The sequence below is a fragment of the Notothenia rossii genome, assembly GCF_949606895.1.
Source record: "Notothenia rossii genome assembly, chromosome: 1".
In the NCBI taxonomy this organism is placed as follows: domain Eukaryota; kingdom Metazoa; phylum Chordata; class Actinopteri; order Perciformes; family Nototheniidae; genus Notothenia; species Notothenia rossii.
The window spans coordinates 44,227,230-44,241,710 of record NC_136912.1 but is presented as its reverse complement, the minus strand read 5'-3'; the positions used below and the strand labels follow the sequence as shown (position 1 = coordinate 44,241,710).

The 14,481-nt window shown below is 41.4% G+C and overlaps 2 long non-coding RNA genes across 4 annotated transcripts; both read right to left on the bottom strand.

The window, feature by feature from the left end:
- Nucleotides 1-3,397: 3,397 nt before the first annotated feature.
- Nucleotides 3,398-8,289, bottom strand: LOC307038775. 2 transcript variants are annotated; one of them, XR_013808094.1, is made up of 4 exons: nt 8,011-8,289; nt 7,682-7,749; nt 7,137-7,180; nt 3,398-3,758 (listed from the first exon to the last, which is right to left on the bottom strand). It is a non-coding gene; the product is annotated as an uncharacterized lncRNA (long non-coding RNA). The 2 variants fall into 2 exon arrangements; XR_013808095.1 differs by having other exon boundaries at nt 3,417-3,758; nt 7,137-7,749; nt 8,011-8,277.
- A 272-nt stretch (nt 8,290-8,561) lies between these two features.
- Nucleotides 8,562-13,954, bottom strand: LOC307044779. Of its 2 annotated transcripts, XR_013809688.1 has the most exons (4): nt 13,007-13,953; nt 11,291-11,485; nt 9,766-9,926; nt 8,562-9,361 (listed from the first exon to the last, which is right to left on the bottom strand). It is a non-coding gene; the product is annotated as an uncharacterized lncRNA (long non-coding RNA). The 2 variants fall into 2 exon arrangements; XR_013809687.1 differs by having other exon boundaries at nt 8,563-9,361; nt 11,291-13,954.
- Between the last annotated feature and the right edge of the window lie 527 nt (nt 13,955-14,481).

Genomic DNA, 14,481 nt, shown 5'->3' with positions numbered 1-14,481 from the left:
AACATCAGACATAATAGTAAAACACTGCAAGGGAACATTTTATTGCACCAGGAGCTATCTTGGGACTTTTACTGCGACAACGTTGACTTGCCTGTGAATAAAAAATAAACCATAGTGTTGGTGATCTACAGTGTTGTCATTCTTCTTTGAACACCAGCAAGACCGCTTTTCAACGATCACACTCCCTGTCATTGACATAATTAATAGATAGTTTAGCTTCTCACCATCATTTGCTGTGGCCAACTGATGTTAACGATCCTAACTGAAAGGCTGCCTGCCAAACGTAAACATTCAGCCACGTGACATTCAGCCGAACTCTCGCGAGAGTTTTACACAAGACGGATCCTTTCTAGCCATAACCAAGATCCTCAGCTCGGTGATTCATGGTTTAGCCGCAATGCACGTTGGGAAATGGTGTTTATGCGATGTGAAATCCGAAAACATTTAAAAAAAAAAAAATAATACTTTATTCCGAGTTTGCTTGCTTTTCTCTTTGGAGCTAATCACATAACGGCATTGTAATACATGGTTCGGCTGCATTACATATTACATATCTGCCGTAGTTATCTATCTGTAGAGCCCTGATGAGAAGACTTCTATACAAACAGGAAGAACTGCCGCCAAAACTGAAAACGTGACGTGGATCACAAATATATCAGCCATTTAACAACATCTTAGATTTATTTTCACACAATATGTCTCCTTGCAATATCAACAGTAATTCGGCTGACTTTTATATTGGATCCAATTGGTAGATAGGCAGTATTTACACCATAACGGCGCACAGCTGATAAACGGGCACCTAGTGGTTAAAGCATGTTATTGAATTTTATTATTATTATTAACTAACAGAATAAGAGACCTGACAGGTGATGGTCAGACGTTGACCTGGCTGCACAGTCACAGAAGCTGGCTGTGTCAACTGTTCACACTTCACACCTGTACAAATACATAAAAAAGTTATATGACAGATTATCCTGTTAAACAGCAGTATAATAAGTGTTGACTCACTTCCAGCTGCCAGCAGCAGCAGCAGCAGCAGAGAGAACATGATGATGATGACTCTCATTTCATTTAATTTCAAACCTTTATTTATACAGGTGTATCCCATTGAGATCATTGATTTCTTTTTCAAGGGAGACCTGCTCAAGTAGGTTCCACACGAAACATAAAAACATAAACAGAACAACAAAAGGACATCATACAGCACCATTTACATAACTATCCACATAAACAGGTACCAATAGCTTCCGATTGAGTAGCATCCAACCGAGCTTTAAAAACATTTAGTGGCACCAGATTGCTCAGTTTCCATTTAATTTGCAGACTATTCCAAGACAGAGGAGCTGCACATATAAAAGCTGTCTTCCCTAAGACAGTCCTAGCAGTTGGCACATTTAATAAAACCACAGCATTCGATCTCAGGCAGTAGCCACTTACAATTTTCCGTGAGATCAGGGAGCAGATATAAGATGGAAGTTTCCCTAACATGGCTTTGTATATAAAAATGTACCAGTGACTGAGCCTCCGTACAGTTAGTGAAAGCAAACCAGCCCTTGCATACAGGGTACAGTGATGGGTTAATGCTTTACAGTTTGTCACAAATCTCAGTGCACTGTGATACGCAGCATCTAACTTGACCAGGCAATTGGCAGGTGCATTCATATAGATCAAATCACCATAGTCCAGCACAGGTCAAAAGGTCACAGTGACTAGCCTTTTCCTGGCCTCAAGCAGAGAAACAGGACTTGTTCCTGTAGAAGAAACCTAGCCTAACCCTCAGCTTTTTAAGCAGGTTATTGACATGAAGTTTAGAAATGTGAGACAATCATCAAGCCAGATACCAAGGACTCTGAGAAGACGTGAGCTCCTGATCCCCTTTAATCTCCACTGACAGTCTCTTGTGAAGGCCTTATAACTGTATCACAATGGATATTACTGAGTTTGCATAGAACCAAACGTGTTCACGTGTGAATGTGAACATTAATAGAATATCACCTCCCATCTTCAGAGCAATCTGACTATTATAACATTAGCGTTAAGAAAGCTTAATTAAATATCTGCCTCAACATAAGTAACTGGATCAAAGTCACAGTACAGTCCGCGGCATCACATCATAATGTATCATATATCTCCTTATCTGAGTCAGCTGAGCCGTATCTGGCCGTGCAACACTTACAGTGTCACATACTGTATGCAGAAGTATTATTTTAAGCAACACATTACGAAACACTCGAGTCAAATGTAATTAAAGTCAGATCGTGTCTTAGACGGGGCATATCATAAACCTGTTAATGTACGCATTCAAACACTTTTTCTTTTACCAGCTGTGTTCACCTTGCAGGTGCAGCTATGTGGCTTTTATCCTGGATAAAGTGTTTGAGTCATGGATGTTTAAAGTCTTCATATTTGTCTAATTATATAGTTGACTTTTCATTCAGGAAGTATACGCGCTGCGCTGTCAGTACGCTTCTCCATGTTTGTGATTGGTCGAATGCTCCAAATACTACCCCTTTTATGTGAACGCGCACCTAACTAGATAGGCACGGCTGGCTTGAGCGATCCACTTGATAACCCGTGTCGTAGTGCCGTTTAGCGAGAGGGCGTATGTTTTGGATTAGGCCAACCGGCTAACTCAAACATATCCAGGTTAGGTTGAACCAGTTTCGTGGTATACCCCCCAGGTCTTGTCCTGACTGAGCACAGGTACCTGTAGCCTTGGCTACTGTGCTCTCAGTGTTTTGTCTCCCTGTTCCTGCCTATTGGCGTCAGCTGATAGAGGTGTTGGTTTTATCTTGTTATGCACAATGTTGATTCTTCTCTCAGAACTAGCTAAATATGGGTCTGGGGTAGAGATCTTCAGAATTGGTTTGGCATCTTTTGTGTCAATTCGTGGCACACAACATGTCTTGTGAATAAACCATCAGTTTGCCATCAAAGTTCCTGCTCTCCTCGTGTCTCTCTGACTCCTGTTTCCATTGCTTCAGAAGTTTCCATCGCATATGAAAGATTTTCACATGTTTGTAAATTATTTTGGTTTCAGTGTGTGTGTTTCACATGGGTGAACAGTATATTTATATGTTATGGAATGAAATACAATGTCAGATTAGGGGAAAGTTAGGGGAGTGCATGTTAATGTGTCTGGAGGTGGCGTGTTCCAAAAGTGTTTGGGTTTGTCTGCCGTGTGTGGGCTGCGTTCCATTTCAAATTGCCGCCTGTACAATGTATGCACCAGTCTGTGATATGCCGATGTGCAGGCCCGCCCCTCCATACACGCCGATCACACAGACTGCGTCTGCCTCTCGCCCTCATCTTGTGGAGGGAGCCTCATCTGATGCGCAAATGCGGCGCAATTGAGCGCGCCACAGTTTCTGCTGCGAGGCTCCACTAGCTGTAATCGGCTTGGTGTGTCCAGGGTTTACACACCACCCCCCCGTCGACGCTCGCGAGGGCCTCATCACATCACAGCCCTGCCGATGTGATATAATGTATAGGACCTTTTTCCTCATGGGTGTCATTCACAACAGACCAATCATGACAGTTTTAGAGAATGAGTTTGTATGGATACACTTAAAACATATTTGTATTTGTCTTGGCTTCAGCTCACTGATAACATAAGAACACAAATAGGCACAACACTTACATAGATGTTTTTTTTATATGTATTTTATTACTCCAAAATAGAAGAAAAAAAAGTCAGCCATATTTAACTGGAAAAGTTTTCCTTTGGCTCCCAGGAATTTTTCCACTTCGCCCCACTGTAAAACAGAAACAGTCAATCAATCAATCAATCAATGTTTATTTATATAGCCCAATATCACAAATGTTACATTTGTCTCAATGGACTTCACAGTTTGTACAGAATATCAGTATGACAATACTGACACAGCAAAAAGTATTACTTTTTGGAATATGTAGTTCTACAGCAGGGATGGGCAACTGGCGGCCCGCGGGCCGCATGTGGCCACCGCCCTCACTTTGTGCGGCCCGCGAGTCAATTTACAAAAATATATTGGTTTCACAGTTGTAAACAAGCAAATCATTTGAACCAGACCCCACTTGTAATTAATAATATTCACCGCTAGAGGGCGCTCCCCCCAAATTCATGAGGCCTGCAGCCAAGTGTATATTGTCTTCTGTTTACCTCGCGGCTTTCCTCCGTTAGCGGGAAAAGAAACATGAGCGCCCAAAAAAGAAAACTGGACCTAGAAAACCGTCTCTTTCAGCCAAAATGGGAAATAGATTATCTGTTTACAGAATTCAAAGGCAAACCTATGTGTTTGGTGTGTCTTGAAACTAAATCGGCAATGAAGGACTACAATTTAAGTCGCCACTACAACAGCACCCATAAAGACAAATATGAAAAGCACACAGGAGCTGCCAGAGTCGCCATCGTTGCTGACCTAAAAGGGAAAATATGCCAGCAGCAGAACTTTTTTACCAGAGCCACGACTACACAGCAATCGTCTCTCACGGCGTCTTATGCCGTTTCCCTTGAGCTTGCTAAAGCTAAGAAGTCCCTGTCTGACGGCGAAATGGTGAAGAGTTGTGCAGTCCAGATGGCTAAAGCATTCGGAGATGACAACATGGCTAAAAACTTTGAAACCGTCTCTTTGTCCCGTCGGACAGTGACACGAAGAATATTTGATATACAAAATCATGTCGAACAAAAGGTAAAACAAGTCATGCATGACTGTGCATACTTTTCCTTAGCGTTGGATGAGAGCACTGATGTGACTGATGTGAGCCAGCTTCTCATCTACACACGGGCCATTAACAGTTCCTTTTAAGTGCACGAGGAGTTATTGAAACTGGCTTCTTTGCATGGCACTACCAAAGGACAAGATATTTTCGCCGCTGTTGAAAATGTTGTAAGTGCGCACGGAGGATTTCACAAGCTCTCAGCTGTTGTTACCGATGGTGCGCCAGCAATGCAAGGAAAGCGCACTGGATTCGCCGGCCTCCTCCGCCAGAGTGGCGTTGACTATCCAATACTGCACTGCATCATACATCAGGTGGGTAACATTATTGTTAGCTATTCTAATGGTTTTGAATGTGGGCATTCTTTGTAAAAAAAAAATCAGGCTAAATCAAATTTCGTTTTGATATTGCAGGAGGCTCTGTGTGCCAAATCAATGAACTTTAGCCATGTCATGGATTTAGTTACCAAGACTACTAATCTCATTCGAGGAGGGAACCGGTCTCTCAATCACAGGAAGTTTATAGCCTTTTTGGATGAAGTGAACGCCGCGTACGGTGATTTACAGATGCACACAGAGATAAGGTGGATGAGCCGTGGAAAATGCTTGGAGAGGTTTTTTGCGCTACGCGCAGAAATCCCTGTGTTCTTGGAGGACACCATCCAATGTGATACAAGTGCGTACTGCGCAAAACTCAGGAATACAGATTTTCTTCTCGACATGGCTTTCCTTGCGGACATTACCTCGCATCTTAATCACCTGAATATGCGGTTACAGGGAAGATGCCAAACCGTGTCGGATCTATATGCGCACATGAACGCATTTGTTACTAAACTGACTCTGTTTAAAGACGGATTTTCAGCCGACCATCCTAATCTGGCGCACTTCCCGTCATGTGAAGAGATGCGCAAAGATGCCCCCGAATGTGAGAAAACATTACCCAAGTACAGAGCCGACATAGAAGCAGTGCAGCAGCAGTTTAAGAAGCGCTTTCAAGATTTCCACACCATGCAGCCACGCATCGAGTTATTCACTAACCCCCTCTCGGCTACAATCATCGAGCAGCCCCCTGAGTTGCAGCTTGAAATGTGCGAACTACAGTCAGACCCCTTTCTAGCAAAGCGCCAGGAGAGGGGAATTTCCTTTTGGAGACTGCTACCCGAGTCCCGCTTTCCACTCCTCAGGGATTTTGCGCTCTCAATGGCCAGCATGTTTGGCAGCACTTACATCTGCGAGAGCAACTTCTCTATGATGAAGCACATCAAGTCAAGGGAGAGAAACAGACTGACAGATGAGACACTGTTCCATCTCATGCAAATCGGATGTACAAATGTTGAGATTGACATTCAGTGTATTGTGCAGCAGCAGGAGAGGCCACAAGTATCTCATTAAGAGTATAGCTTACTGATCCAGCTGTGGGTGAAGTTCAAAAAATGCATATGTTCTCGGTTTTATGTATCGAATGTGAGGGAAGCATAGAAACACAATACAAAGATGAATATTCGTTGTTAAACTCAGTGTTGGTGTTTGGTACAATAAACATTTATTGCCTATACATATTTAGTTGTTTTCATTAAATTAGTAGCTAAAGTTGGCTATTTAAATGTTGTGGATATAGTATCCTGCCGATGGAAGTGAATGGTCACGAAGTGGCCCTCTGGTAGTGAGGAATTTTTTTTTTGGCCCTCACTATCCTCAAAGTTGCCCATCCCTGTTCTACAGTATGTTGACAATGCTATTTCAAATGAGAAGATATACTAAGTCACTCAAAAATATCATGATGAAAGTGCAGTATAATGTATATATTTATATATAACACGTACATCATATATAATACAAGGTACATTTTTTATTTCAAAGTCAATGTTTCATTTGACCAATTCTTTGAATTTGCTGTCTTATCAATGCCCAAACATACAGCACTAAACTTAGACAACTGCCTGCAAGACTGCACACAGAAATAATACTACTTATTACTACTAACTATACTTATAGTATAATTGTTAAGAACAAATGTAACAAGTCAGTAATTACAAAAGAGATCAAATACCATCCAGCCTCACATATCAATCATTTAACCTTTAGTGATATTGATCAATGATAAACTCTATTGTATATTTTAATTTCTATTTCAATGTAGGCTACTTCCCTGCTTATGTGTTACAATCAGACAACGTTTCTAGGGCGCGATGTCTGAATGACGAAGGGTAGAGAACTTGGATGTCTTACTTTATGGGCAAACGTCTGATAGAGCCATTGATGACATGGCTCCCCACCCCCATGTGATCAACTAAATTCAATTTACTGCTGAGGAACCCAAAATGTTTAAGTTAGTGATCTCAGGGTTGATGAAGTTGGTTGGTAAGACTACTTTGTGGCCCCTGTTCTGCCAGACCCATCAGCTACACTGAAGGAAACTTCAGATTAGATACATACCATCCAGAGCAAGACTGCCACTGCACCAACACCTCGGTATGGCCCTGAGTAAAGAAACACAGATTTTAGGTAAACTTCATTTTTTTCAAATGTCATACATGTAAATACAAAAAGTCCAGTGAAATCAAATGATAATTTGAAATAATAGTAGGTACGATTAACTCAAACATATGAAGGACTGTAACATAGTCAATAGCATTTTCCCCATCAGTTTAATATTTTGGAATACTATTATTATTTAAAAAAATATTTGTACTGCCAAGAATAGGAATTCACCTACAAAGGATTACAAGAAAAAATGTAATATACAAATAAATGGCTGGACATGATGCATTAATGCGACATGAAGCATTACACAAGTACCTCAACCTTAAATTAATAATAAATTATTGTTACTGTAATTTCAATATTTACATTAGCAGTCATGCTTAAGACTAAAACACTCCTTTTAAACAAAGTATACGAAAATCCAATAAGATAAGACTTGGTTCCACGGAAACATTATTGTCATTGTTTATTTATTTAAAAATATTTTCTAAACAAACCTCCCTGATTCGTTCCCTCAGTAGTTTTTTGTAGGGGAAAGTGTCTGACCCTTGATGAATGGGACATTCTGCAAGGAATTAAAAGATGGTAATAAGTTGAAGTTCAGCAATAACCTCCTAAACATTGCCTAACATCACATTGTGCTCAATTAAACTGTTCAAAATGGCACTGAGACTTTTGATACTGCAAAGTCTTAAACAAAACAAAAGGTGGTGTATTCTAATTGTACCGATGATTGTTTTCTCTCTCTTTAACTAATTCAATGTGCAAAATCAAACACAGTTTCAGTCGATGTAAATAAGATAATTACTAATTAACCCGCACATACCATTAATTGCCACTTTATTCCTCGTTGGTCTTCTTTTCTGTGAGGAAGACACTGAGGAGAGAGCAGGAGTCAGCCCGGAGGAGAGAGCAGGAGTCAGGCCGGAGGAGAGAGCAGGAGTCAGGCCGGAGGAGAGAGCAGGAGTCAGGCTGGAGGAGAGAGCAGGAGTCAGCCCGGAGGAGAGAGCAGGAGTCAGCCCGGAGGAGAGAGCAGGAGTCAGCCCGGAGGAGAGAGCAGGAGTCAGGCCGGAGGAGAGAGCAGGAGTCCGCCGGGAGGAGAGAGCAGGAGTCAGCCCGGAGGAGAGAGCAAGAGTCAGGCCGGAGGAGAGAGCAGGAGTCAGCCCGGAGGAGAGAGCAGGAGTCAGGCCGGAGGAGAGAGCAGGAGTCAGGCCGGAGGAGAGAGCAGGAGTCAGCCCGGAGGAGAGAGCAAGAGTCAGGCCGGAGGAGAGAGCAGGAGTCAGGCCGGAGGAGAGAGCAGGAGTCAGGCCGGAGGAGAGAGCAGGAGTCAGCCCGGAGGAGAGAGCAGGAGTCAGCCCGGAGGAGAGAGCAGGAGTCAGGCCGGAGGAGAGAGCAGGAGTCAGCCCGGAGGATAGAGCAGGAGTCAGGCCGGAGGAGAGAGCAGGAGTCAGCCCGGAGGAGAGAGCAGGAGTCAGGCCGGAGGAGAGAGCAGGAGTCAGGCCGGAGGAGAGAGCAGGAGTCAGGCCGGAGGAGAGAGCAGGAGTCAGCCCGGAGGAGAGAGCAGGAGTCAGGCCGGAGGAGAGAGCAGGAGTCAGCCCGGAGGAGAGAGCAGGAGTCAGGCCGGAGGACACAGGAGTGAGGAAGAGAGTGAACTCAGTGTCAGTCTCGGTGGTAAGAGGTACAGACAAGTCTGATCCTGGGTCTGCGGCCATTTCTGCCTGTGTGGTACAAGGGCCCTCAGGTTCAACTGCCAAAGTCACTATTGAGAAGAAAAAAAAGTAGACGCATGGTGAGTAAATGACCAAGTATAATCCGCCATATACATTTATAATCTGAGTAATTACAGCTAAAAATGAAACAGCGGAACATCAGTGATTCTGTGTTACAATGGCGTTTGTTAGCAACCAGGAAATGACACCAGTAAGGACAAACAGATGAGAATGCTGCGTGGGGTCTGGGTGCCGTGTTGGCGGGACGTTGGGGGGCTCGCTGCTCCGCCCTTTGAGGCTCGAGGAGCAGACAGTGTGAGCTGGATTACTGGTGTTGTTTCCTGGTTGCTGTGTGGGGTCTGCGAGACAGCGAGGAACTCAGCCTGAGCGCACACACACACACACACACTCACATCCAGGCTGTGAGTGTGAGTGCGTGTGTGCGTGAGGAGATCCACGGAGCCTCGGCTGAGAAAAGATAAGGCTGAGTGAGTGTGTGTGAGCCGGTACGTCACTATGCCCGTTACGTCACTATACTCAGGAAGATTTTTTTTTGAAAAAGAGCAGCATAGACAGGTATTTTCTGTGTTAGAGTTTTACTCGCTACAGGGTGTACTTTGAGGGTTTGTGACTCTGCAGACCGTTTACATGCAGGAAAAGCTTCATAACACAGAAGGGGACGGGTAATAACCAGAAAAGCATGACATGGGCCCTTTAACTGACAAAACAAGACATAACGACATATTTGTACTACTTGGTAAACAGTGATTCACATTTTTTTACATTTAAAACCAGATAACTGAGCAACTAATTTACAAAAAATGTTAACAGATAAATTGCTGAAATATAGCATGCAGATTTGTATACTTTACCATTAATAAGGCTTTCGTAAATCCTCTTTATGGTAACAAGTGCATTGTTACCATCTTCTGTCTCGATTTGCCATGGACAGATGCAATCGGCAAAAACCATTTGTGCCTGTCTTGGCAAGAAGGAGGATGGGACGCCGATCTAACATTTTCCATTTGTGGAGCTGGAACACAATGGACACAAAAAAACAAGAAATATTATGTACACAACAGTTCTAAACATTTTCACACACCTAAAGCCATTATAACTCCATTTATTTTGCCTAAGTGAAAAATGCACTGATTGGATACGTGTGCACATTGAGGAAGGCACCCCACAATTAACCAGGTGTGATTTTAGACCCCTTTTAGGGGAGCCCCTAAAAAAGAACTGTAAAAAAAAAAAGAAGTTTATCGAGCTCGGGTTCACTTTGAGTTTTTTTTACATGGGCATAGTTATTTTTATATGGGTTAGGGATGCCAGCGATTATTCTATTTTTCGAATATTCGTTACAGTCTCCATAATCGAAAATTATTTTTAAAATTCGATTTTATTTATATTTATTTTTATTATTATTTATGTATTTCTTTTTTTTCCTGGCTTAGTTTCAATTCGGCGGCGAATAATCAATTAATATTCGCCAGGGCTGTCCGATTTTGATCATGGTCAGTTTCTGGCATGCCTAATATGGGTCCATTTAACTCTCACATTCAGATATCTGAATAAGCTACATTTAGCTTTGAAACATGTCAGCAAGCTATAACCTATATCATTTCAGGTTCAAAGTTCCGCATTAACAGCACTTCAGATGTAAAGCTGGTGTTACAGGGGAATTTTTAAAGGACTGTTCGAACACGGCTCAAAGTCAGAGACTCTGGTAAGCTTAATGAAAGTGCTTTTAAGGGCCTCTTTATTAATACTAACTCTTTCCAGGTCTTGATTGTCTTTCAAGCACTATATTAATATGGGCTGGTTTTGATTCACTGACATTCTTGGTTTTACCATTTATTCAAAAATGTATATGATATTTCATTTATTTTACTTTTGGAAACCATAGTCACATAATTATGTGTTTTCTATACTATGAAGTTCCAAAATAAAATATAAAACACCAAAATGCAGGTTTTTTTGTAAGATATAATTAGAAAAACATGTACATTGAAGCTCTGATTCTAGGAATTACCACTGGCCTGAACTATGTTACTTCTGGTTAAGAAATAATGTTTTACTAAAACTGGGTGCTTGCAAGTACAAACACTATCTAACATCAGTTCGAAAAAATGTGTTATGCCTTTACAGCTTTAAATACAACGGTGACAACAATTTTGCTTAACACATTACATGAAGTGCAGTAATCGTGCACTAGTCTGTACTTCTCACATAAACTTACTTAAGAAATTAGGATTATTTTTAAAAAGTAAATGAGGGCGACTGTTGGAAAGTATAAATCAATTCAGTAATTTAACAATTTGTATAAAAAGATTAAGATCAGGGATTATTTACACACTTTTTTATGATAACTGACATCTGCAAGAGAAAAAAGCTTACCAGTAAATGTGTCGAGTCATACACTTTGTTGACACTGTGGTTTTTCTTTTGCGTGGCCTTCCACTCCTGTGCAACCTTTTCTTTTTGCTTGGAGAGTTTCTCTTTGTAGGGTTGGATGGCACCACATTGTTTGCATTTTTTACTTGCTACACCTATGCTTTGCCTGCATGTCTGGCACACTTTTTGAGTAGGCGTCTGTAACAGAAACACAGATAATGTCAGGGAATACCAAAAATAAGAATACTATACTACAAATGTTTACAGGATTCATGTATTTTATTATATCGTGAAAAATCTTGTTAAAACAATGAACTCATGTTTTTTTATCTTTTAGATAGGATGAACAAAAATCACAAGAGTAAGGAAAACAATGTTATACAGAGTCAGTCACATGTTTAAAGTGACTGTTATGAACAACCCTAATCTGTCAATATCTGGTTGATCCAAAAGTTGATGCTCCATCATCACAGAAAATAATACTAAAATCATCATTACCAGGGGTGTATTGCTAATTCTATAAGTTCTGCACGTGTGCACGCGCAGTTGTGGCTTGTTTTGAAGCTTATGTAACTACTGTCAATTAACACTCCAGCCAGAATCAACAAAGAATGGTCATTTATTAAGTCTGCATTATTGAATAAATGTGTGATTCTTACAGTAAATGCTGCACACAGCTGCGTGATAGTTAAGTGATCAGTGAAGGACCTTTATAAACTAACTCCCTCCTGCTGAGGTACAAAGGTTACTATATAAAAAGTGTGCACATGTATTTAGTATCTTATCCATGTGAATATGTTTTAAGTGGGGGTGGACCTCATGTCCTCTAGGGGGGTCCGGAGGCCCCCGTGAAGTTAAATGCATCAATCTTGTGCACTTGAGGGCAAAATTAACTAAATCTATGGATACATCTGTCAACACCCATATGAAACTTAACTGTATACATTTCAATAATAAAAAAAATGATAAGAATAATACTTTTTTTAAATGTATCTTTGTGCATATTTAACTATTTACTGTTTTGTTTTTTTATGCATTTGTTGTATGTCCAATAGTATGAATTGTAATGATTTCATCGATGTTTTAGATTCATTCGATTTTTTTTAGGGTGCTGTGTGACGTTGAACCTGCGACCTGCAACCTGTGACCTATGAACCTGTATTTGTATACTACCAAAGGAGCTATTGAACCTAAGAACTTGAATTTCCGACTCCTATTGTGGAACATTACAATAATATAAAAGTGTGCCTTGGAAATATGTATTTCCATATATGGTGACCAAACTGTTTCAGACCCACTGAGATAACTTAGACTAAAGTTAACTGTGTAAACATTACATTAGGTACATTAGCCTCTTAGCCTATCCGTTATCATAGCTAGCTAGCACCAGATGCTAACAACCATCCCCGTTTTAGGTGCCGGAGCGGTGTTCCGGCAGTATTACACCCCTGGTCACTCTTCACTTAATAGATAAATAGTATTTAATATAGTTATAAAGAATGTGACGTTTGATAACATTTGGATCAACCGCATGAACCGATGGATCACATAACTTCCATGCTCACGTTAACGTTAGCTGATTCTACTTTTGGCTAATTTAGCTTTGCTATCATTATTCCTAGGTAAACATAGTAATCTTAGTCACTGTACTAGACGACAAAATAAAACAACATAATACATATCCCAAAATGAATATACTTTTGATATCTGACTACTCACGTTTATTAGCTTGTCTGGGAAATAAATGGATGTTGTCTGATGCAGTGACGAGTCCAAAACCCCGGTAAGTTAGCATTTGACCACTTCCGGTTCCCTCGCGTCAGAACCAATGAGATTTCTCCATAGGATTTGGGAAAATAGCTCGAAATAAGGTCTGTGGTCGACACAAATTTAAGAGACGGATCACGTTTTGTTCTACGACAGACAGCCGTGATTTTTGAAGAGTGTACGTGTCTGAAAAACGATGGTTGTTAACAGAAGTTGTCGAGGACGTTGTACGTCATTACGCCGCCTCCCGTTGATTTAAAACGCGCCCGTGGGTCGTAAAGGTATACAGGCTGACGCACCCGTTGATTGAAAACGCTGCTCTGGGTCGTATTAATGGGTCGGAAAACGAGGAAAACAATCGACCTATTTGGTCGTATTAGTTGGAGGACTTGTTGTTTTCTTCCTGTCTGAATCTTGTTGGACAGCATGGGGTTTGGTTTGGCTCCAGTCGTGGACAGCCCTGACCAGCAGGGGGCAGCACAGAGAGCAGAGCTGCTGAAGTGGAATGGAAACACCATCACCACTCCGTCTCAGGAAACATGATAGGCACTGTGAAGTCAAATAAAGTTTGAAGTGGGGCTGGGTCTGAGACTGAGTAGACGGAGATTGGAGTGAACGTTGACGTGAGTGCGAGATTGAGAGCAGCTGGTGGAATGGCGTCTTTGAGTCCTGGAGAGGAGGATATGGAAAGTGCATCTGAAGGAGAAGGAGGATGGAATGAAGTAAGGAAAAAGACTTCAAGAAAGAAGATAGACATGTCATGTGACAGTCTTAGTGAATCTAATTCGCAGAATGAATTGAAGAAAGTAAAGAAAAGGATTGAGAATGAAGAGTGGAAAGTGATTGTGGAGTTTGGTGAGCAATCTGCAGCTAAGCTACATCCAGTGGCCCTGACTAAAGCAATTCACAAAGAAATTGGATCGATAAAACAAGCAAGATTTCTGAGCAAAGGACGGATGTTGGTTGAATTGATTAATGCAAAACAACAGGAAAAGTTACTGAAAATTAAGACCCTGAATGAAGTTCGAATTAAATGCCATGTCAGTGTTTCCCCTATATACAAATAGTGGCGGCGCAGCGCCGCTGCTGAAATATGAGCGCCGCTGCTAGCCAGGTAGGTAACCAAAAAAAAAAAATATATATATATATTTTTTTCTTTCTTAAAATAATAATAAGTGGCGACCGTTTTTCATTTTTTATTGTTTGTTATGTGGATTTGTAGTATTTGTGTTACTGGCATAGGCGACACAGGCGGTCGCCTAGGGCGCCAGATCTGGGGGGCGCTGCGCTGGTAGCTCTAGGAGGGAAAAAACATTTTTGACCGTTGGCGCTCATCCAAATGTTCGGCCTTGATGTAACAACATTCATAATTAAGTCAATGTAACACCCTTTTCACCCCGGTTACACGTTTCATTTGCTCTGTACGA